This window comes from Atractosteus spatula, chromosome 19 (genome assembly GCF_055471065.1).
Source record: "Atractosteus spatula isolate fAtrSpa1 chromosome 19, fAtrSpa1.hap1, whole genome shotgun sequence".
In the NCBI taxonomy this organism is placed as follows: domain Eukaryota; kingdom Metazoa; phylum Chordata; class Actinopteri; order Semionotiformes; family Lepisosteidae; genus Atractosteus; species Atractosteus spatula.
The window spans coordinates 18,850,394-18,870,588 of NC_142724.1; the positions used below are offsets into that span (position 1 = coordinate 18,850,394).

Genomic DNA, 20,195 nt, shown 5'->3' on the forward strand with positions numbered 1-20,195 from the left:
TCCTTTTCCCTGGGAGGCAGGCGTGGCTTGTGTGTGTGTGTGTGTGTGTGTGTGTGTGTGTGTGTGTGTGTGTGTGTGTGTGTGTCCCCGTCCTTGCAGGCGGGCCCCTTTCGACAGCCGGGCGTTTTCCCTCCAAAAAACTTAGTATATACACCTTTTCTTTCTTTTTTTTCCGCAGGCAGGCAGGCAGGCAGGCAGGCAGGCGTGTGTGTGTGCGCGCGCGTCCCCGTCCCTCCCGAGAGAGAGAGCTGCCCCTTGCCTCTGCCCGCAGGTGCTGGCGGTCCGCTTTCGCTTGCAGCTGGTTGGGCACAGCTGCTGCCGGTGGGAGGGGCCTAAGCTAAGGAGGCCGGGCGGCTGGCGCCCCCCGCGGCTGCGGTCGTTGTCGGGCCGTTGACAGAAGATCAAAGAGCAGGGCCCCCGCCCGGGACTGGCAGGAAGGCAGGCAGGCAGGCAAGAGAGAGGGGGAGCAGAGTCCGGCGGCAGGCCTCTGGCTGCAGGGAGGCCGGCAGCTGCGCGGGTCCCGGGCTCCAGAGGAGAGTCGGCCTGCGCCACTGTGCGCCAGCGGAACGCCCGCGCGTCGGTCCGCGCCTTTGGGGGTATCGCTTCTCGGCCTTTTGGCTAAGATCAAGTGTAGTATCTGTTCTTATCAGTTTAATATCTGATACGTCCCCCATCGGGGGACCACATATTAAACGGATTTTTGGAACAGGGAGCTGGATCAGGAGCTTGCTCCGTCCTCTCCACGCATCGGCCCGGTATTGCAGCGCCTCCGGGAACGGTGCACTACCTTCTCTCAGCGGTGAAAAGACAGACGTAGCTAGCAAGCAAGCGAGGTGGACCGGAGCTCCTTCCTCTCCGGTCTCGTCTCTCGTCCATCCGTGTGTCTCTGTGCCTCTGTGTCTCTCTCTCCCCCTCCCCGTTCCCGTGCTCCCTCCGTGCGCTTTCCCGCGCCTCGACTCTCTCGGCCAGCAGGCCGGCCCCCTTTTCGGCTCCCGTGCGTTTTCCCTCCAAAAAACTTAGTTTTTTCCTCCTTTTCCCTGGGAGGCAGGCGTGGCTTGTGTGTGTGTGTGTGTGTGTGTGTGTGTGTGTGTGTGTGTGTGTGTGTGTGTGTGTCCCCGTCCTTGCAGGCGGGCCCCTTTCGACAGCCGGGCGTTTTCCCTCCAAAAAACTTAGTATATACACCTTTTCTTTCTTTTTTTTCCGCAGGCAGGCAGGCAGGCAGGCAGGCAGGCGTGTGTGTGTGCGCGCGCGTCCCCGTCCCTCCCGAGAGAGAGAGCTGCCCCTTGCCTCTGCCCGCAGGTGCTGGCGGTCCGCTTTCGCTTGCAGCTGGTTGGGCACAGCTGCTGCCGGTGGGAGGGGCCTAAGCTAAGGAGGCCGGGCGGCTGGCGCCCCCCGCGGCTGCGGTCGTTGTCGGGCCGTTGACAGAAGATCAAAGAGCAGGGCCCCCGCCCGGGACTGGCAGGAAGGCAGGCAGGCAGGCAAGAGAGAGGGGGAGCAGAGTCCGGCGGCAGGCCTCTGGCTGCAGGGAGGCCGGCAGCTGCGCGGGTCCCGGGCTCCAGAGGAGAGTCGGCCTGCGCCACTGTGCGCCAGCGGAACGCCCGCGCGTCGGTCCGCGCCTTTGGGGGTATCGCTTCTCGGCCTTTTGGCTAAGATCAAGTGTAGTATCTGTTCTTATCAGTTTAATATCTGATACGTCCCCCATCGGGGGACCACATATTAAACGGATTTTTGGAACAGGGAGCTGGATCAGGAGCTTGCTCCGTCCTCTCCACGCATCGGCCCGGTATTGCAGCGCCTCCGGGAACGGTGCACTACCTTCTCTCAGCGGTGAAAAGACAGACGTAGCTAGCAAGCAAGCGAGGTGGACCGGAGCTCCTTCCTCTCCGGTCTCGTCTCTCGTCCATCCGTGTGTCTCTGTGCCTCTGTGTCTCTCTCTCCCCCTCCCCGTTCCCGTGCTCCCTCCGTGCGCTTTCCCGCGCCTCGACTCTCTCGGCCAGCAGGCCGGCCCCCTTTTCGGCTCCCGTGCGTTTTCCCTCCAAAAAACTTAGTTTTTTCCTCCTTTTCCCTGGGAGGCAGGCGTGGCTTGTGTGTGTGTGTGTGTGTGTGTGTGTGTGTGTGTGTGTGTGTGTGTGTGTGTGTGTCCCCGTCCTTGCAGGCGGGCCCCTTTCGACAGCCGGGCGTTTTCCCTCCAAAAAACTTAGTATATACACCTTTTCTTTCTTTTTTTTCCGCAGGCAGGCAGGCAGGCAGGCAGGCAGGCGTGTGTGTGTGCGCGCGCGTCCCCGTCCCTCCCGAGAGAGAGAGCTGCCCCTTGCCTCTGCCCGCAGGTGCTGGCGGTCCGCTTTCGCTTGCAGCTGGTTGGGCACAGCTGCTGCCGGTGGGAGGGGCCTAAGCTAAGGAGGCCGGGCGGCTGGCGCCCCCCGCGGCTGCGGTCGTTGTCGGGCCGTTGACAGAAGATCAAAGAGCAGGGCCCCCGCCCGGGACTGGCAGGAAGGCAGGCAGGCAGGCAAGAGAGAGGGGGAGCAGAGTCCGGCGGCAGGCCTCTGGCTGCAGGGAGGCCGGCAGCTGCGCGGGTCCCGGGCTCCAGAGGAGAGTCGGCCTGCGCCACTGTGCGCCAGCGGAACGCCCGCGCGTCGGTCCGCGCCTTTGGGGGTATCGCTTCTCGGCCTTTTGGCTAAGATCAAGTGTAGTATCTGTTCTTATCAGTTTAATATCTGATACGTCCCCCATCGGGGGACCACATATTAAACGGATTTTTGGAACAGGGAGCTGGATCAGGAGCTTGCTCCGTCCTCTCCACGCATCGGCCCGGTATTGCAGCGCCTCCGGGAACGGTGCACTACCTTCTCTCAGCGGTGAAAAGACAGACGTAGCTAGCAAGCAAGCGAGGTGGACCGGAGCTCCTTCCTCTCCGGTCTCGTCTCTCGTCCATCCGTGTGTCTCTGTGCCTCTGTGTCTCTCTCTCCCCCTCCCCGTTCCCGTGCTCCCTCCGTGCGCTTTCCCGCGCCTCGACTCTCTCGGCCAGCAGGCCGGCCCCCTTTTCGGCTCCCGTGCGTTTTCCCTCCAAAAAACTTAGTTTTTTCCTCCTTTTCCCTGGGAGGCAGGCGTGGCTTGTGTGTGTGTGTGTGTGTGTGTGTGTGTGTGTGTGTGTGTGTGTGTGTGTGTGTGTGTCCCCGTCCTTGCAGGCGGGCCCCTTTCGACAGCCGGGCGTTTTCCCTCCAAAAAACTTAGTATATACACCTTTTCTTTCTTTTTTTTCCGCAGGCAGGCAGGCAGGCAGGCAGGCAGGCGTGTGTGTGTGCGCGCGCGTCCCCGTCCCTCCCGAGAGAGAGAGCTGCCCCTTGCCTCTGCCCGCAGGTGCTGGCGGTCCGCTTTCGCTTGCAGCTGGTTGGGCACAGCTGCTGCCGGTGGGAGGGGCCTAAGCTAAGGAGGCCGGGCGGCTGGCGCCCCCCGCGGCTGCGGTCGTTGTCGGGCCGTTGACAGAAGATCAAAGAGCAGGGCCCCCGCCCGGGACTGGCAGGAAGGCAGGCAGGCAGGCAAGAGAGAGGGGGAGCAGAGTCCGGCGGCAGGCCTCTGGCTGCAGGGAGGCCGGCAGCTGCGCGGGTCCCGGGCTCCAGAGGAGAGTCGGCCTGCGCCACTGTGCGCCAGCGGAACGCCCGCGCGTCGGTCCGCGCCTTTGGGGGTATCGCTTCTCGGCCTTTTGGCTAAGATCAAGTGTAGTATCTGTTCTTATCAGTTTAATATCTGATACGTCCCCCATCGGGGGACCACATATTAAACGGATTTTTGGAACAGGGAGCTGGATCAGGAGCTTGCTCCGTCCTCTCCACGCATCGGCCCGGTATTGCAGCGCCTCCGGGAACGGTGCACTACCTTCTCTCAGCGGTGAAAAGACAGACGTAGCTAGCAAGCAAGCGAGGTGGACCGGAGCTCCTTCCTCTCCGGTCTCGTCTCTCGTCCATCCGTGTGTCTCTGTGCCTCTGTGTCTCTCTCTCCCCCTCCCCGTTCCCGTGCTCCCTCCGTGCGCTTTCCCGCGCCTCGACTCTCTCGGCCAGCAGGCCGGCCCCCTTTTCGGCTCCCGTGCGTTTTCCCTCCAAAAAACTTAGTTTTTTCCTCCTTTTCCCTGGGAGGCAGGCGTGGCTTGTGTGTGTGTGTGTGTGTGTGTGTGTGTGTGTGTGTGTGTGTGTGTGTGTGTGTGTCCCCGTCCTTGCAGGCGGGCCCCTTTCGACAGCCGGGCGTTTTCCCTCCAAAAAACTTAGTATATACACCTTTTCTTTCTTTTTTTTCCGCAGGCAGGCAGGCAGGCAGGCAGGCAGGCGTGTGTGTGTGCGCGCGCGTCCCCGTCCCTCCCGAGAGAGAGAGCTGCCCCTTGCCTCTGCCCGCAGGTGCTGGCGGTCCGCTTTCGCTTGCAGCTGGTTGGGCACAGCTGCTGCCGGTGGGAGGGGCCTAAGCTAAGGAGGCCGGGCGGCTGGCGCCCCCCGCGGCTGCGGTCGTTGTCGGGCCGTTGACAGAAGATCAAAGAGCAGGGCCCCCGCCCGGGACTGGCAGGAAGGCAGGCAGGCAGGCAAGAGAGAGGGGGAGCAGAGTCCGGCGGCAGGCCTCTGGCTGCAGGGAGGCCGGCAGCTGCGCGGGTCCCGGGCTCCAGAGGAGAGTCGGCCTGCGCCACTGTGCGCCAGCGGAACGCCCGCGCGTCGGTCCGCGCCTTTGGGGGTATCGCTTCTCGGCCTTTTGGCTAAGATCAAGTGTAGTATCTGTTCTTATCAGTTTAATATCTGATACGTCCCCCATCGGGGGACCACATATTAAACGGATTTTTGGAACAGGGAGCTGGATCAGGAGCTTGCTCCGTCCTCTCCACGCATCGGCCCGGTATTGCAGCGCCTCCGGGAACGGTGCACTACCTTCTCTCAGCGGTGAAAAGACAGACGTAGCTAGCAAGCAAGCGAGGTGGACCGGAGCTCCTTCCTCTCCGGTCTCGTCTCTCGTCCATCCGTGTGTCTCTGTGCCTCTGTGTCTCTCTCTCCCCCTCCCCGTTCCCGTGCTCCCTCCGTGCGCTTTCCCGCGCCTCGACTCTCTCGGCCAGCAGGCCGGCCCCCTTTTCGGCTCCCGTGCGTTTTCCCTCCAAAAAACTTAGTTTTTTCCTCCTTTTCCCTGGGAGGCAGGCGTGGCTGTGTGTGTGTGTGTGTGTGTGTGTGTGTGTGTGTGTGTGTGTGTGTGTGTGTGTGTCCCCGTCCTTGCAGGCGGGCCCCTTTCGACAGCCGGGCGTTTTCCCTCCAAAAAACTTAGTATATACACCTTTTCTTTCTTTTTTTTCCGCAGGCAGGCAGGCAGGCAGGCAGGCAGGCGTGTGTGTGTGCGCGCGCGTCCCCGTCCCTCCCGAGAGAGAGAGCTGCCCCTTGCCTCTGCCCGCAGGTGCTGGCGGTCCGCTTTCGCTTGCAGCTGGTTGGGCACAGCTGCTGCCGGTGGGAGGGGCCTAAGCTAAGGAGGCCGGGCGGCTGGCGCCCCCCGCGGCTGCGGTCGTTGTCGGGCCGTTGACAGAAGATCAAAGAGCAGGGCCCCCGCCCGGGACTGGCAGGAAGGCAGGCAGGCAGGCAAGAGAGAGGGGGAGCAGAGTCCGGCGGCAGGCCTCTGGCTGCAGGGAGGCCGGCAGCTGCGCGGGTCCCGGGCTCCAGAGGAGAGTCGGCCTGCGCCACTGTGCGCCAGCGGAACGCCCGCGCGTCGGTCCGCGCCTTTGGGGGTATCGCTTCTCGGCCTTTTGGCTAAGATCAAGTGTAGTATCTGTTCTTATCAGTTTAATATCTGATACGTCCCCCATCGGGGGACCACATATTAAACGGATTTTTGGAACAGGGAGCTGGATCAGGAGCTTGCTCCGTCCTCTCCACGCATCGGCCCGGTATTGCAGCGCCTCCGGGAACGGTGCACTACCTTCTCTCAGCGGTGAAAAGACAGACGTAGCTAGCAAGCAAGCGAGGTGGACCGGAGCTCCTTCCTCTCCGGTCTCGTCTCTCGTCCATCCGTGTGTCTCTGTGCCTCTGTGTCTCTCTCTCCCCCTCCCCGTTCCCGTGCTCCCTCCGTGCGCTTTCCCGCGCCTCGACTCTCTCGGCCAGCAGGCCGGCCCCCTTTTCGGCTCCCGTGCGTTTTCCCTCCAAAAAACTTAGTTTTTTCCTCCTTTTCCCTGGGAGGCAGGCGTGGCTGTGTGTGTGTGTGTGTGTGTGTGTGTGTGTGTGTGTGTGTGTGTGTGTGTGTGTCCCCGTCCTTGCAGGCGGGCCCCTTTCGACAGCCGGGCGTTTTCCCTCCAAAAAACTTAGTATATACACCTTTTCTTTCTTTTTTTTCCGCAGGCAGGCAGGCAGGCAGGCAGGCAGGCGTGTGTGTGTGCGCGCGCGTCCCCGTCCCTCCCGAGAGAGAGAGCTGCCCCTTGCCTCTGCCCGCAGGTGCTGGCGGTCCGCTTTCGCTTGCAGCTGGTTGGGCACAGCTGCTGCCGGTGGGAGGGGCCTAAGCTAAGGAGGCCGGGCGGCTGGCGCCCCCCGCGGCTGCGGTCGTTGTCGGGCCGTTGACAGAAGATCAAAGAGCAGGGCCCCCGCCCGGGACTGGCAGGAAGGCAGGCAGGCAGGCAAGAGAGAGGGGGAGCAGAGTCCGGCGGCAGGCCTCTGGCTGCAGGGAGGCCGGCAGCTGCGCGGGTCCCGGGCTCCAGAGGAGAGTCGGCCTGCGCCACTGTGCGCCAGCGGAACGCCCGCGCGTCGGTCCGCGCCTTTGGGGGTATCGCTTCTCGGCCTTTTGGCTAAGATCAAGTGTAGTATCTGTTCTTATCAGTTTAATATCTGATACGTCCCCCATCGGGGGACCACATATTAAACGGATTTTTGGAACAGGGAGCTGGATCAGGAGCTTGCTCCGTCCTCTCCACGCATCGGCCCGGTATTGCAGCGCCTCCGGGAACGGTGCACTACCTTCTCTCAGCGGTGAAAAGACAGACGTAGCTAGCAAGCAAGCGAGGTGGACCGGAGCTCCTTCCTCTCCGGTCTCGTCTCTCGTCCATCCGTGTGTCTCTGTGCCTCTGTGTCTCTCTCTCCCCCTCCCCGTTCCCGTGCTCCCTCCGTGCGCTTTCCCGCGCCTCGACTCTCTCGGCCAGCAGGCCGGCCCCCTTTTCGGCTCCCGTGCGTTTTCCCTCCAAAAAACTTAGTTTTTTCCTCCTTTTCCCTGGGAGGCAGGCGTGGCTTGTGTGTGTGTGTGTGTGTGTGTGTGTGTGTGTGTGTGTGTGTGTGTGTGTGTCCCCGTCCTTGCAGGCGGGCCCCTTTCGACAGCCGGGCGTTTTCCCTCCAAAAAACTTAGTATATACACCTTTTCTTTCTTTTTTTTCCGCAGGCAGGCAGGCAGGCAGGCAGGCAGGCGTGTGTGTGTGCGCGCGCGTCCCCGTCCCTCCCGAGAGAGAGAGCTGCCCCTTGCCTCTGCCCGCAGGTGCTGGCGGTCCGCTTTCGCTTGCAGCTGGTTGGGCACAGCTGCTGCCGGTGGGAGGGGCCTAAGCTAAGGAGGCCGGGCGGCTGGCGCCCCCCGCGGCTGCGGTCGTTGTCGGGCCGTTGACAGAAGATCAAAGAGCAGGGCCCCCGCCCGGGACTGGCAGGAAGGCAGGCAGGCAGGCAAGAGAGAGGGGGAGCAGAGTCCGGCGGCAGGCCTCTGGCTGCAGGGAGGCCGGCAGCTGCGCGGGTCCCGGGCTCCAGAGGAGAGTCGGCCTGCGCCACTGTGCGCCAGCGGAACGCCCGCGCGTCGGTCCGCGCCTTTGGGGGTATCGCTTCTCGGCCTTTTGGCTAAGATCAAGTGTAGTATCTGTTCTTATCAGTTTAATATCTGATACGTCCCCCATCGGGGGACCACATATTAAACGGATTTTTGGAACAGGGAGCTGGATCAGGAGCTTGCTCCGTCCTCTCCACGCATCGGCCCGGTATTGCAGCGCCTCCGGGAACGGTGCACTACCTTCTCTCAGCGGTGAAAAGACAGACGTAGCTAGCAAGCAAGCGAGGTGGACCGGAGCTCCTTCCTCTCCGGTCTCGTCTCTCGTCCATCCGTGTGTCTCTGTGCCTCTGTGTCTCTCTCTCCCCCTCCCCGTTCCCGTGCTCCCTCCGTGCGCTTTCCCGCGCCTCGACTCTCTCGGCCAGCAGGCCGGCCCCCTTTTCGGCTCCCGTGCGTTTTCCCTCCAAAAAACTTAGTTTTTTCCTCCTTTTCCCTGGGAGGCAGGCGTGGCTTGTGTGTGTGTGTGTGTGTGTGTGTGTGTGTGTGTGTGTGTGTGTGTGTGTGTGTCCCCGTCCTTGCAGGCGGGCCCCTTTCGACAGCCGGGCGTTTTCCCTCCAAAAAACTTAGTATATACACCTTTTCTTTCTTTTTTTTCCGCAGGCAGGCAGGCAGGCAGGCAGGCAGGCGTGTGTGTGTGCGCGCGCGTCCCCGTCCCTCCCGAGAGAGAGAGCTGCCCCTTGCCTCTGCCCGCAGGTGCTGGCGGTCCGCTTTCGCTTGCAGCTGGTTGGGCACAGCTGCTGCCGGTGGGAGGGGCCTAAGCTAAGGAGGCCGGGCGGCTGGCGCCCCCCGCGGCTGCGGTCGTTGTCGGGCCGTTGACAGAAGATCAAAGAGCAGGGCCCCCGCCCGGGACTGGCAGGAAGGCAGGCAGGCAGGCAAGAGAGAGGGGGAGCAGAGTCCGGCGGCAGGCCTCTGGCTGCAGGGAGGCCGGCAGCTGCGCGGGTCCCGGGCTCCAGAGGAGAGTCGGCCTGCGCCACTGTGCGCCAGCGGAACGCCCGCGCGTCGGTCCGCGCCTTTGGGGGTATCGCTTCTCGGCCTTTTGGCTAAGATCAAGTGTAGTATCTGTTCTTATCAGTTTAATATCTGATACGTCCCCCATCGGGGGACCACATATTAAACGGATTTTTGGAACAGGGAGCTGGATCAGGAGCTTGCTCCGTCCTCTCCACGCATCGGCCCGGTATTGCAGCGCCTCCGGGAACGGTGCACTACCTTCTCTCAGCGGTGAAAAGACAGACGTAGCTAGCAAGCAAGCGAGGTGGACCGGAGCTCCTTCCTCTCCGGTCTCGTCTCTCGTCCATCCGTGTGTCTCTGTGCCTCTGTGTCTCTCTCTCCCCCTCCCCGTTCCCGTGCTCCCTCCGTGCGCTTTCCCGCGCCTCGACTCTCTCGGCCAGCAGGCCGGCCCCCTTTTCGGCTCCCGTGCGTTTTCCCTCCAAAAAACTTAGTTTTTTCCTCCTTTTCCCTGGGAGGCAGGCGTGGCTTGTGTGTGTGTGTGTGTGTGTGTGTGTGTGTGTGTGTGTGTGTGTGTGTGTGTGTCCCCGTCCTTGCAGGCGGGCCCCTTTCGACAGCCGGGCGTTTTCCCTCCAAAAAACTTAGTATATACACCTTTTCTTTCTTTTTTTTCCGCAGGCAGGCAGGCAGGCAGGCAGGCAGGCGTGTGTGTGTGCGCGCGCGTCCCCGTCCCTCCCGAGAGAGAGAGCTGCCCCTTGCCTCTGCCCGCAGGTGCTGGCGGTCCGCTTTCGCTTGCAGCTGGTTGGGCACAGCTGCTGCCGGTGGGAGGGGCCTAAGCTAAGGAGGCCGGGCGGCTGGCGCCCCCCGCGGCTGCGGTCGTTGTCGGGCCGTTGACAGAAGATCAAAGAGCAGGGCCCCCGCCCGGGACTGGCAGGAAGGCAGGCAGGCAGGCAAGAGAGAGGGGGAGCAGAGTCCGGCGGCAGGCCTCTGGCTGCAGGGAGGCCGGCAGCTGCGCGGGTCCCGGGCTCCAGAGGAGAGTCGGCCTGCGCCACTGTGCGCCAGCGGAACGCCCGCGCGTCGGTCCGCGCCTTTGGGGGTATCGCTTCTCGGCCTTTTGGCTAAGATCAAGTGTAGTATCTGTTCTTATCAGTTTAATATCTGATACGTCCCCCATCGGGGGACCACATATTAAACGGATTTTTGGAACAGGGAGCTGGATCAGGAGCTTGCTCCGTCCTCTCCACGCATCGGCCCGGTATTGCAGCGCCTCCGGGAACGGTGCACTACCTTCTCTCAGCGGTGAAAAGACAGACGTAGCTAGCAAGCAAGCGAGGTGGACCGGAGCTCCTTCCTCTCCGGTCTCGTCTCTCGTCCATCCGTGTGTCTCTGTGCCTCTGTGTCTCTCTCTCCCCCTCCCCGTTCCCGTGCTCCCTCCGTGCGCTTTCCCGCGCCTCGACTCTCTCGGCCAGCAGGCCGGCCCCCTTTTCGGCTCCCGTGCGTTTTCCCTCCAAAAAACTTAGTTTTTTCCTCCTTTTCCCTGGGAGGCAGGCGTGGCTGTGTGTGTGTGTGTGTGTGTGTGTGTGTGTGTGTGTGTGTGTGTGTGTGTGTGTGTCCCCGTCCTTGCAGGCGGGCCCCTTTCGACAGCCGGGCGTTTTCCCTCCAAAAAACTTAGTATATACACCTTTTCTTTCTTTTTTTTCCGCAGGCAGGCAGGCAGGCAGGCAGGCAGGCGTGTGTGTGTGCGCGCGCGTCCCCGTCCCTCCCGAGAGAGAGAGCTGCCCCTTGCCTCTGCCCGCAGGTGCTGGCGGTCCGCTTTCGCTTGCAGCTGGTTGGGCACAGCTGCTGCCGGTGGGAGGGGCCTAAGCTAAGGAGGCCGGGCGGCTGGCGCCCCCCGCGGCTGCGGTCGTTGTCGGGCCGTTGACAGAAGATCAAAGAGCAGGGCCCCCGCCCGGGACTGGCAGGAAGGCAGGCAGGCAGGCAAGAGAGAGGGGGAGCAGAGTCCGGCGGCAGGCCTCTGGCTGCAGGGAGGCCGGCAGCTGCGCGGGTCCCGGGCTCCAGAGGAGAGTCGGCCTGCGCCACTGTGCGCCAGCGGAACGCCCGCGCGTCGGTCCGCGCCTTTGGGGGTATCGCTTCTCGGCCTTTTGGCTAAGATCAAGTGTAGTATCTGTTCTTATCAGTTTAATATCTGATACGTCCCCCATCGGGGGACCACATATTAAACGGATTTTTGGAACAGGGAGCTGGATCAGGAGCTTGCTCCGTCCTCTCCACGCATCGGCCCGGTATTGCAGCGCCTCCGGGAACGGTGCACTACCTTCTCTCAGCGGTGAAAAGACAGACGTAGCTAGCAAGCAAGCGAGGTGGACCGGAGCTCCTTCCTCTCCGGTCTCGTCTCTCGTCCATCCGTGTGTCTCTGTGCCTCTGTGTCTCTCTCTCCCCCTCCCCGTTCCCGTGCTCCCTCCGTGCGCTTTCCCGCGCCTCGACTCTCTCGGCCAGCAGGCCGGCCCCCTTTTCGGCTCCCGTGCGTTTTCCCTCCAAAAAACTTAGTTTTTTCCTCCTTTTCCCTGGGAGGCAGGCGTGGCTTGTGTGTGTGTGTGTGTGTGTGTGTGTGTGTGTGTGTGTGTGTGTGTGTGTGTGTGTCCCCGTCCTTGCAGGCGGGCCCCTTTCGACAGCCGGGCGTTTTCCCTCCAAAAAACTTAGTATATACACCTTTTCTTTCTTTTTTTTCCGCAGGCAGGCAGGCAGGCAGGCAGGCAGGCGTGTGTGTGTGCGCGCGCGTCCCCGTCCCTCCCGAGAGAGAGAGCTGCCCCTTGCCTCTGCCCGCAGGTGCTGGCGGTCCGCTTTCGCTTGCAGCTGGTTGGGCACAGCTGCTGCCGGTGGGAGGGGCCTAAGCTAAGGAGGCCGGGCGGCTGGCGCCCCCCGCGGCTGCGGTCGTTGTCGGGCCGTTGACAGAAGATCAAAGAGCAGGGCCCCCGCCCGGGACTGGCAGGAAGGCAGGCAGGCAGGCAAGAGAGAGGGGGAGCAGAGTCCGGCGGCAGGCCTCTGGCTGCAGGGAGGCCGGCAGCTGCGCGGGTCCCGGGCTCCAGAGGAGAGTCGGCCTGCGCCACTGTGCGCCAGCGGAACGCCCGCGCGTCGGTCCGCGCCTTTGGGGGTATCGCTTCTCGGCCTTTTGGCTAAGATCAAGTGTAGTATCTGTTCTTATCAGTTTAATATCTGATACGTCCCCCATCGGGGGACCACATATTAAACGGATTTTTGGAACAGGGAGCTGGATCAGGAGCTTGCTCCGTCCTCTCCACGCATCGGCCCGGTATTGCAGCGCCTCCGGGAACGGTGCACTACCTTCTCTCAGCGGTGAAAAGACAGACGTAGCTAGCAAGCAAGCGAGGTGGACCGGAGCTCCTTCCTCTCCGGTCTCGTCTCTCGTCCATCCGTGTGTCTCTGTGCCTCTGTGTCTCTCTCTCCCCCTCCCCGTTCCCGTGCTCCCTCCGTGCGCTTTCCCGCGCCTCGACTCTCTCGGCCAGCAGGCCGGCCCCCTTTTCGGCTCCCGTGCGTTTTCCCTCCAAAAAACTTAGTTTTTTCCTCCTTTTCCCTGGGAGGCAGGCGTGGCTTGTGTGTGTGTGTGTGTGTGTGTGTGTGTGTGTGTGTGTGTGTGTGTGTGTGTGTGTCCCCGTCCTTGCAGGCGGGCCCCTTTCGACAGCCGGGCGTTTTCCCTCCAAAAAACTTAGTATATACACCTTTTCTTTCTTTTTTTTCCGCAGGCAGGCAGGCAGGCAGGCAGGCAGGCGTGTGTGTGTGCGCGCGCGTCCCCGTCCCTCCCGAGAGAGAGAGCTGCCCCTTGCCTCTGCCCGCAGGTGCTGGCGGTCCGCTTTCGCTTGCAGCTGGTTGGGCACAGCTGCTGCCGGTGGGAGGGGCCTAAGCTAAGGAGGCCGGGCGGCTGGCGCCCCCCGCGGCTGCGGTCGTTGTCGGGCCGTTGACAGAAGATCAAAGAGCAGGGCCCCCGCCCGGGACTGGCAGGAAGGCAGGCAGGCAGGCAAGAGAGAGGGGGAGCAGAGTCCGGCGGCAGGCCTCTGGCTGCAGGGAGGCCGGCAGCTGCGCGGGTCCCGGGCTCCAGAGGAGAGTCGGCCTGCGCCACTGTGCGCCAGCGGAACGCCCGCGCGTCGGTCCGCGCCTTTGGGGGTATCGCTTCTCGGCCTTTTGGCTAAGATCAAGTGTAGTATCTGTTCTTATCAGTTTAATATCTGATACGTCCCCCATCGGGGGACCACATATTAAACGGATTTTTGGAACAGGGAGCTGGATCAGGAGCTTGCTCCGTCCTCTCCACGCATCGGCCCGGTATTGCAGCGCCTCCGGGAACGGTGCACTACCTTCTCTCAGCGGTGAAAAGACAGACGTAGCTAGCAAGCAAGCGAGGTGGACCGGAGCTCCTTCCTCTCCGGTCTCGTCTCTCGTCCATCCGTGTGTCTCTGTGCCTCTGTGTCTCTCTCTCCCCCTCCCCGTTCCCGTGCTCCCTCCGTGCGCTTTCCCGCGCCTCGACTCTCTCGGCCAGCAGGCCGGCCCCCTTTTCGGCTCCCGTGCGTTTTCCCTCCAAAAAACTTAGTTTTTTCCTCCTTTTCCCTGGGAGGCAGGCGTGGCTTGTGTGTGTGTGTGTGTGTGTGTGTGTGTGTGTGTGTGTGTGTGTGTGTGTGTGTCCCCGTCCTTGCAGGCGGGCCCCTTTCGACAGCCGGGCGTTTTCCCTCCAAAAAACTTAGTATATACACCTTTTCTTTCTTTTTTTTCCGCAGGCAGGCAGGCAGGCAGGCAGGCAGGCGTGTGTGTGTGCGCGCGCGTCCCCGTCCCTCCCGAGAGAGAGAGCTGCCCCTTGCCTCTGCCCGCAGGTGCTGGCGGTCCGCTTTCGCTTGCAGCTGGTTGGGCACAGCTGCTGCCGGTGGGAGGGGCCTAAGCTAAGGAGGCCGGGCGGCTGGCGCCCCCCGCGGCTGCGGTCGTTGTCGGGCCGTTGACAGAAGATCAAAGAGCAGGGCCCCCGCCCGGGACTGGCAGGAAGGCAGGCAGGCAGGCAAGAGAGAGGGGGAGCAGAGTCCGGCGGCAGGCCTCTGGCTGCAGGGAGGCCGGCAGCTGCGCGGGTCCCGGGCTCCAGAGGAGAGTCGGCCTGCGCCACTGTGCGCCAGCGGAACGCCCGCGCGTCGGTCCGCGCCTTTGGGGGTATCGCTTCTCGGCCTTTTGGCTAAGATCAAGTGTAGTATCTGTTCTTATCAGTTTAATATCTGATACGTCCCCCATCGGGGGACCACATATTAAACGGATTTTTGGAACAGGGAGCTGGATCAGGAGCTTGCTCCGTCCTCTCCACGCATCGGCCCGGTATTGCAGCGCCTCCGGGAACGGTGCACTACCTTCTCTCAGCGGTGAAAAGACAGACGTAGCTAGCAAGCAAGCGAGGTGGACCGGAGCTCCTTCCTCTCCGGTCTCGTCTCTCGTCCATCCGTGTGTCTCTGTGCCTCTGTGTCTCTCTCTCCCCCTCCCCGTTCCCGTGCTCCCTCCGTGCGCTTTCCCGCGCCTCGACTCTCTCGGCCAGCAGGCCGGCCCCCTTTTCGGCTCCCGTGCGTTTTCCCTCCAAAAAACTTAGTTTTTTCCTCCTTTTCCCTGGGAGGCAGGCGTGGCTTGTGTGTGTGTGTGTGTGTGTGTGTGTGTGTGTGTGTGTGTGTGTGTGTGTGTGTCCCCGTCCTTGCAGGCGGGCCCCTTTCGACAGCCGGGCGTTTTCCCTCCAAAAAACTTAGTATATACACCTTTTCTTTCTTTTTTTTCCGCAGGCAGGCAGGCAGGCAGGCAGGCAGGCGTGTGTGTGTGCGCGCGCGTCCCCGTCCCTCCCGAGAGAGAGAGCTGCCCCTTGCCTCTGCCCGCAGGTGCTGGCGGTCCGCTTTCGCTTGCAGCTGGTTGGGCACAGCTGCTGCCGGTGGGAGGGGCCTAAGCTAAGGAGGCCGGGCGGCTGGCGCCCCCCGCGGCTGCGGTCGTTGTCGGGCCGTTGACAGAAGATCAAAGAGCAGGGCCCCCGCCCGGGACTGGCAGGAAGGCAGGCAGGCAGGCAAGAGAGAGGGGGAGCAGAGTCCGGCGGCAGGCCTCTGGCTGCAGGGAGGCCGGCAGCTGCGCGGGTCCCGGGCTCCAGAGGAGAGTCGGCCTGCGCCACTGTGCGCCAGCGGAACGCCCGCGCGTCGGTCCGCGCCTTTGGGGGTATCGCTTCTCGGCCTTTTGGCTAAGATCAAGTGTAGTATCTGTTCTTATCAGTTTAATATCTGATACGTCCCCCATCGGGGGACCACATATTAAACGGATTTTTGGAACAGGGAGCTGGATCAGGAGCTTGCTCCGTCCTCTCCACGCATCGGCCCGGTATTGCAGCGCCTCCGGGAACGGTGCACTACCTTCTCTCAGCGGTGAAAAGACAGACGTAGCTAGCAAGCAAGCGAGGTGGACCGGAGCTCCTTCCTCTCCGGTCTCGTCTCTCGTCCATCCGTGTGTCTCTGTGCCTCTGTGTCTCTCTCTCCCCCTCCCCGTTCCCGTGCTCCCTCCGTGCGCTTTCCCGCGCCTCGACTCTCTCGGCCAGCAGGCCGGCCCCCTTTTCGGCTCCCGTGCGTTTTCCCTCCAAAAAACTTAGTTTTTTCCTCCTTTTCCCTGGGAGGCAGGCGTGGCTGTGTGTGTGTGTGTGTGTGTGTGTGTGTGTGTGTGTGTGTGTGTGTGTGTGTGTGCCCCGTCCTTGCAGGCGGGCCCCTTTCGACAGCCGGGCGTTTTCCCTCCAAAAAACTTAGTATATACACCTTTTCTTTCTTTTTTTTCCGCAGGCAGGCAGGCAGGCAGGCAGGCAGGCGTGTGTGTGTGCGCGCGCGTCCCCGTCCCTCCCGAGAGAGAGAGCTGCCCCTTGCCTCTGCCCGCAGGTGCTGGCGGTCCGCTTTCGCTTGCAGCTGGTTGGGCACAGCTGCTGCCGGTGGGAGGGGCCTAAGCTAAGGAGGCCGGGCGGCTGGCGCCCCCCGCGGCTGCGGTCGTTGTCGGGCCGTTGACAGAAGATCAAAGAGCAGGGCCCCCGCCCGGGACTGGCAGGAAGGCAGGCAGGCAGGCAAGAGAGAGGGGGAGCAGAGTCCGGCGGCAGGCCTCTGGCTGCAGGGAGGCCGGCAGCTGCGCGGGTCCCGGGCTCCAGAGGAGAGTCGGCCTGCGCCACTGTGCGCCAGCGGAACGCCCGCGCGTCGGTCCGCGCCTTTGGGGGTATCGCTTCTCGGCCTTTTGGCTAAGATCAAGTGTAGTATCTGTTCTTATCAGTTTAATATCTGATACGTCCCCCATCGGGGGACCACATATTAAACGGATTTTTGGAACAGGGAGCTGGATCAGGAGCTTGCTCCGTCCTCTCCACGCATCGGCCCGGTATTGCAGCGCCTCCGGGAACGGTGCACTACCTTCTCTCAGCGGTGAAAAGACAGACGTAGCTAGCAAGCAAGCGAGGTGGACCGGAGCTCCTTCCTCTCCGGTCTCGTCTCTCGTCCATCCGTGTGTCTCTGTGCCTCTGTGTCTCTCTCTCCCCCTCCCCGTTCCCGTGCTCCCTCCGTGCGCTTTCCCGCGCCTCGACTCTCTCGGCCAGCAGGCCGGCCCCCTTTTCGGCTCCCGTGCGTTTTCCCTCCAAAAAACTTAGTTTTTTCCTCCTTTTCCCTGGGAGGCAGGCGTGGCTTGTGTGTGTGTGTGTGTGTGTGTGTGTGTGTGTGTGTGTGTGTGTGTGTGTGTGTCCCCGTCCTTGCAGGCGGGCCCCTTTCGACAGCCGGGCGTTTTCCCTCCAAAAAACTTAGTATATACACCTTTTCTTTCTTTTTTTTCCGCAGGCAGGCAGGCAGGCAGGCAGGCAGGCGTGTGTGTGTGCGCGCGCGTCCCCGTCCCTCCCGAGAGAGAGAGCTGCCCCTTGCCTCTGCCCGCAGGTGCTGGCGGTCCGCTTTCGCTTGCAGCTGGTTGGGCACAGCTGCTGCCGGTGGGAGGGGCCTAAGCTAAGGAGGCCGGGCGGCTGGCGCCCCCCGCGGCTGCGGTCGTTGTCGGGCCGTTGACAGAAGATCAAAGAGCAGGGCCCCCGCCCGGGACTGGCAGGAAGGCAGGCAGGCAGGCAAGAGAGAGGGGGAGCAGAGTCCGGCGGCAGGCCTCTGGCTGCAGGGAGGCCGGCAGCTGCGCGGGTCCCGGGCTCCAGAGGAGAGTCGGCCTGCGCCACTGTGCGCCAGCGGAACGCCCGCGCGTCGGTCCGCGCCTTTGGGGGTATCGCTTCTCGGCCTTTTGGCTAAGATCAAGTGTAGTATCTGTTCTTATCAGTTTAATATCTGATACGTCCCCCATCGGGGGACCACATATTAAACGGATTTTTGGAACAGGGAGCTGGATCAGGAGCTTGCTCCGTCCTCTCCACGCATCGGCCCGGTATTGCAGCGCCTCCGGGAACGGTGCACTACCTTCTCTCAGCGGTGAAAAGACAGACGTAGCTAGCAAGCAAGCGAGGTGGACCGGAGCTCCTTCCTCTCCGGTCTCGTCTCTCGTCCATCCGTGTGTCTCTGTGCCTCTGTGTCTCTCTCTCCCCCTCCCCGTTCCCGTGCTCCCTCCGTGCGCTTTCCCGCGCCTCGACTCTCTCGGCCAGCAGGCCGGCCCCCTTTTCGGCTCCCGTGCGTTTTCCCTCCAAAAAACTTAGTTTTTTCCTCCTTTTCCCTGGGAGGCAGGCGTGGCTTGTGTGTGTGTGTGTGTGTGTGTGTGTGTGTGTGTGTGTGTGTGTGTGTGTGTGTGTCCCCGTCCTTGCAGGCGGGCCCCTTTCGACAGCCGGGCGTTTTCCCTCCAAAAAACTTAGTATATACACCTTTTCTTTCTTTTTTTTCCGCAGGCAGGCAGGCAGGCAGGCAGGCAGGCGTGTGTGTGTGCGCGCGCGTCCCCGTCCCTCCCGAGAGAGAGAGCTGCCCCTTGCCTCTGCCCGCAGGTGCTGGCGGTCCGCTTTCGCTTGCAGCTGGTTGGGCACAGCTGCTGCCGGTGGGAGGGGCCTAAGCTAAGGAGGCCGGGCGGCTGGCGCCCCCCGCGGCTGCGGTCGTTGTCGGGCCGTTGACAGAAGATCAAAGAGCAGGGCCCCCGCCCGGGACTGGCAGGAAGGCAGGCAGGCAGGCAAGAGAGAGGGGGAGCAGAGTCCGGCGGCAGGCCTCTGGCTGCAGGGAGGCCGGCAGCTGCGCGGGTCCCGGGCTCCAGAGGAGAGTCGGCCTGCGCCACTGTGCGCCAGCGGAACGCCCGCGCGTCGGTCCGCGCCTTTGGGGGTATCGCTTCTCGGCCTTTTGGCTAAGATCAAGTGTAGTATCTGTTCTTATCAGTTTAATATCTGATACGTCCCCCATCGGGGGACCACATATTAAACGGATTTTTGGAACAGGGAGCTGGATCAGGAGCTTGCTCCGTCCTCTCCACGCATCGGCCCGGTATTGCAGCGCCTCCGGGAACGGTGCACTACCTTCTCTCAGCGGTGAAAAGACAGACGTAGCTAGCAAGCAAGCGAGGTGGACCGGAGCTCCTTCCTCTCCGGTCTCGTCTCTCGTCCATCCGTGTGTCTCTGTGCCTCTGTGTCTCTCTCTCCCCCTCCCCGTTCCCGTGCTCCCTCCGTGCGCTTTCCCGCGCCTCGACTCTCTCGGCCAGCAGGCCGGCCCCCTTTTCGGCTCCCGTGCGTTTTCCCTCCAAAAAACTTAGTTTTTTCCTCCTTTTCCCTGGGAGGCAGGCGTGGCTTGTGTGTGTGTGTGTGTGTGTGTGTGTGTGTGTGTGTGTGTGTGTGTGTGTGTGTGTCCCCGTCCTTGCAGGCGGGCCCCTTTCGACAGCCGGGCGTTTTCCCTCCAAAAAACTTAGTATATACACCTTTTCTTTCTTTTTTTTCCGCAGGCAGGCAGGCAGGCAGGCAGGCAGGCGTGTGTGTGTGCGCGCGCGTCCCCGTCCCTCCCGAGAGAGAGAGCTGCCCCTTGCCTCTGCCCGCAGGTGCTGGCGGTCCGCTTTCGCTTGCAGCTGGTTGGGCACAGCTGCTGCCGGTGGGAGGGGCCTAAGCTAAGGAGGCCGGGCGGCTGGCGCCCCCCGCGGCTGCGGTCGTTGTCGGGCCGTTGACAGAAGATCAAAGAGCAGGGCCCCCGCCCGGGACTGGCAGGAAGGCAGGCAGGCAGGCAAGAGAGAGGGGGAGCAGAGTCCGGCGGCAGGCCTCTGGCTGCAGGGAGGCCGGCAGCTGCGCGGGTCCCGGGCTCCAGAGGAGAGTCGGCCTGCGCCACTGTGCGCCAGCGGAACGCCCGCGCGTCGGTCCGCGCCTTTGGGGGTATCGCTTCTCGGCCTTTTGGCTAAGATCAAGTGTAGTATCTGTTCTTATCAGTTTAATATCTGATACGTCCCCCATCGGGGGACCACATATTAAACGGATTTTTGGAACAGGGAGCTGGATCAGGAGCTTGCTCCGTCCTCTCCACGCATCGGCCCGGTATTGCAGCGCCTCCGGGAACGGTGCACTACCTTCTCTCAGCGGTGAAAAGACAGACGTAGCTAGCAAGCAAGCGAGGTGGACCGGAGCTCCTTCCTCTCCGGTCTCGTCTCTCGTCCATCCGTGTGTCTCTGTGCCTCTGTGTCTCTCTCTCCCCCTCCCCGTTCCCGTGCTCCCTCCGTGCGCTTTCCCGCGCCTCGACTCTCTCGGCCAGCAGGCCGGCCCCCTTTTCGGCTCCCGTGCGTTTTCCCTCCAAAAAACTTAGTTTTTTCCTCCTTTTCCCTGGGAGGCAGGCGTGGCTTGTGTGTGTGTGTGTGTGTGTGTGTGTGTGTGTGTGTGTGTGTGTGTGTGTGTGTGTCCCCGTCCTTGCAGGCGGGCCCCTTTCGACAGCCGGGCGTTTTCCCTCCAAAAAACTTAGTATATACACCTTTTCTTTCTTTTTTTTCCGCAGGCAGGCAGGCAGGCAGGCAGGCAGGCGTGTGTGTGTGCGCGCGCGTCCCCGTCCCTCCCGAGAGAGAGAGCTGCCCCTTGCCTCTGCCCGCAGGTGCTGGCGGTCCGCTTTCGCTTGCAGCTGGTTGGGCACAGCTGCTGCCGGTGGGAGGGGCCTAAGCTAAGGAGGCCGGGCGGCTGGCGCCCCCCGCGGCTGCGGTCGTTGTCGGGCCGTTGACAGAAGATCAAAGAGCAGGGCCCCCGCCCGGGACTGGCAGGAAGGCAGGCAGGCAGGCAAGAGAGAGGGGGAGCAGAGTCCGGCGGCAGGCCTCTGGCTGCAGGGAGGCCGGCAGCTGCGCGGGTCCCGGGCTCCAGAGGAGAGTCGGCCTGCGCCACTGTGCGCCAGCGGAACGCCCGCGCGTCGGTCCGCGCCTTTGGGGGTATCGCTTCTCGGCCTTTTGGCTAAGATCAAGTGTAGTATCTGTTCTTATCAGTTTAATATCTGATACGTCCCCCATCGGGGGAC

At 62.6% G+C, this 20,195-nt stretch overlaps 19 non-coding genes and 1 pseudogene across 19 annotated transcripts; all 20 read left to right on the forward strand.

Moving 5' to 3' along the window:
* The first annotated feature begins 598 nt into the window (after window positions 1-598).
* Window positions 599-789, forward strand: LOC148818221 (U2 spliceosomal RNA). The gene has a single exon (XR_016094550.1). It is a non-coding gene; the product is annotated as a U2 spliceosomal RNA (small nuclear RNA).
* An 837-nt stretch (window positions 790-1,626) lies between these two features.
* LOC148818222 (U2 spliceosomal RNA) lies at window positions 1,627-1,817 on the forward strand. Its single transcript, XR_016094551.1, has one exon. It is a non-coding gene; the product is annotated as a U2 spliceosomal RNA (small nuclear RNA).
* Window positions 1,818-2,654: 837 nt separating this feature from the next.
* Window positions 2,655-2,845, forward strand: LOC148818223 (U2 spliceosomal RNA). Its single transcript, XR_016094552.1, has one exon. It is a non-coding gene; the product is annotated as a U2 spliceosomal RNA (small nuclear RNA).
* Window positions 2,846-3,684: 839 nt separating this feature from the next.
* On the forward strand, window positions 3,685-3,875 carry LOC148818224 (U2 spliceosomal RNA). The gene has a single exon (XR_016094553.1). It is a non-coding gene; the product is annotated as a U2 spliceosomal RNA (small nuclear RNA).
* An 837-nt stretch (window positions 3,876-4,712) lies between these two features.
* On the forward strand, window positions 4,713-4,903 carry LOC148818225 (U2 spliceosomal RNA). Its single transcript, XR_016094554.1, has one exon. It is a non-coding gene; the product is annotated as a U2 spliceosomal RNA (small nuclear RNA).
* An 836-nt stretch (window positions 4,904-5,739) lies between these two features.
* On the forward strand, window positions 5,740-5,930 carry LOC148818226 (U2 spliceosomal RNA). The gene has a single exon (XR_016094555.1). It is a non-coding gene; the product is annotated as a U2 spliceosomal RNA (small nuclear RNA).
* Window positions 5,931-6,764: 834 nt separating this feature from the next.
* On the forward strand, window positions 6,765-6,955 carry LOC148818227 (U2 spliceosomal RNA). The gene has a single exon (XR_016094556.1). It is a non-coding gene; the product is annotated as a U2 spliceosomal RNA (small nuclear RNA).
* An 833-nt stretch (window positions 6,956-7,788) lies between these two features.
* On the forward strand, window positions 7,789-7,979 carry LOC148818228 (U2 spliceosomal RNA). Its single transcript, XR_016094557.1, has one exon. It is a non-coding gene; the product is annotated as a U2 spliceosomal RNA (small nuclear RNA).
* Window positions 7,980-8,814: 835 nt separating this feature from the next.
* Window positions 8,815-9,005, forward strand: LOC148818229 (U2 spliceosomal RNA). Its single transcript, XR_016094558.1, has one exon. It is a non-coding gene; the product is annotated as a U2 spliceosomal RNA (small nuclear RNA).
* Window positions 9,006-9,840: 835 nt separating this feature from the next.
* Window positions 9,841-10,031, forward strand: LOC148818230 (U2 spliceosomal RNA). The gene has a single exon (XR_016094559.1). It is a non-coding gene; the product is annotated as a U2 spliceosomal RNA (small nuclear RNA).
* An 836-nt stretch (window positions 10,032-10,867) lies between these two features.
* On the forward strand, window positions 10,868-11,058 carry LOC148818231 (U2 spliceosomal RNA). The gene has a single exon (XR_016094560.1). It is a non-coding gene; the product is annotated as a U2 spliceosomal RNA (small nuclear RNA).
* An 837-nt stretch (window positions 11,059-11,895) lies between these two features.
* LOC148818232 (U2 spliceosomal RNA) lies at window positions 11,896-12,086 on the forward strand. The gene has a single exon (XR_016094561.1). It is a non-coding gene; the product is annotated as a U2 spliceosomal RNA (small nuclear RNA).
* An 837-nt stretch (window positions 12,087-12,923) lies between these two features.
* Window positions 12,924-13,114, forward strand: LOC148818233 (U2 spliceosomal RNA). Its single transcript, XR_016094562.1, has one exon. It is a non-coding gene; the product is annotated as a U2 spliceosomal RNA (small nuclear RNA).
* Window positions 13,115-13,949: 835 nt separating this feature from the next.
* LOC148818234 (U2 spliceosomal RNA) lies at window positions 13,950-14,140 on the forward strand. Its single transcript, XR_016094563.1, has one exon. It is a non-coding gene; the product is annotated as a U2 spliceosomal RNA (small nuclear RNA).
* An 835-nt stretch (window positions 14,141-14,975) lies between these two features.
* On the forward strand, window positions 14,976-15,166 carry LOC148818235 (U2 spliceosomal RNA). The gene has a single exon (XR_016094564.1). It is a non-coding gene; the product is annotated as a U2 spliceosomal RNA (small nuclear RNA).
* Window positions 15,167-16,001: 835 nt separating this feature from the next.
* On the forward strand, window positions 16,002-16,192 carry LOC148818236 (U2 spliceosomal RNA). Its single transcript, XR_016094565.1, has one exon. It is a non-coding gene; the product is annotated as a U2 spliceosomal RNA (small nuclear RNA).
* An 835-nt stretch (window positions 16,193-17,027) lies between these two features.
* On the forward strand, window positions 17,028-17,218 carry LOC148818237 (U2 spliceosomal RNA). Its single transcript, XR_016094566.1, has one exon. It is a non-coding gene; the product is annotated as a U2 spliceosomal RNA (small nuclear RNA).
* Window positions 17,219-18,055: 837 nt separating this feature from the next.
* On the forward strand, window positions 18,056-18,246 carry LOC148818238 (U2 spliceosomal RNA). Its single transcript, XR_016094567.1, has one exon. It is a non-coding gene; the product is annotated as a U2 spliceosomal RNA (small nuclear RNA).
* Window positions 18,247-19,083: 837 nt separating this feature from the next.
* On the forward strand, window positions 19,084-19,274 carry LOC148818239 (U2 spliceosomal RNA). Its single transcript, XR_016094568.1, has one exon. It is a non-coding gene; the product is annotated as a U2 spliceosomal RNA (small nuclear RNA).
* An 837-nt stretch (window positions 19,275-20,111) lies between these two features.
* Window positions 20,112-20,195, forward strand: LOC148818240 (U2 spliceosomal RNA; annotated as a pseudogene; the record flags this gene model as incomplete).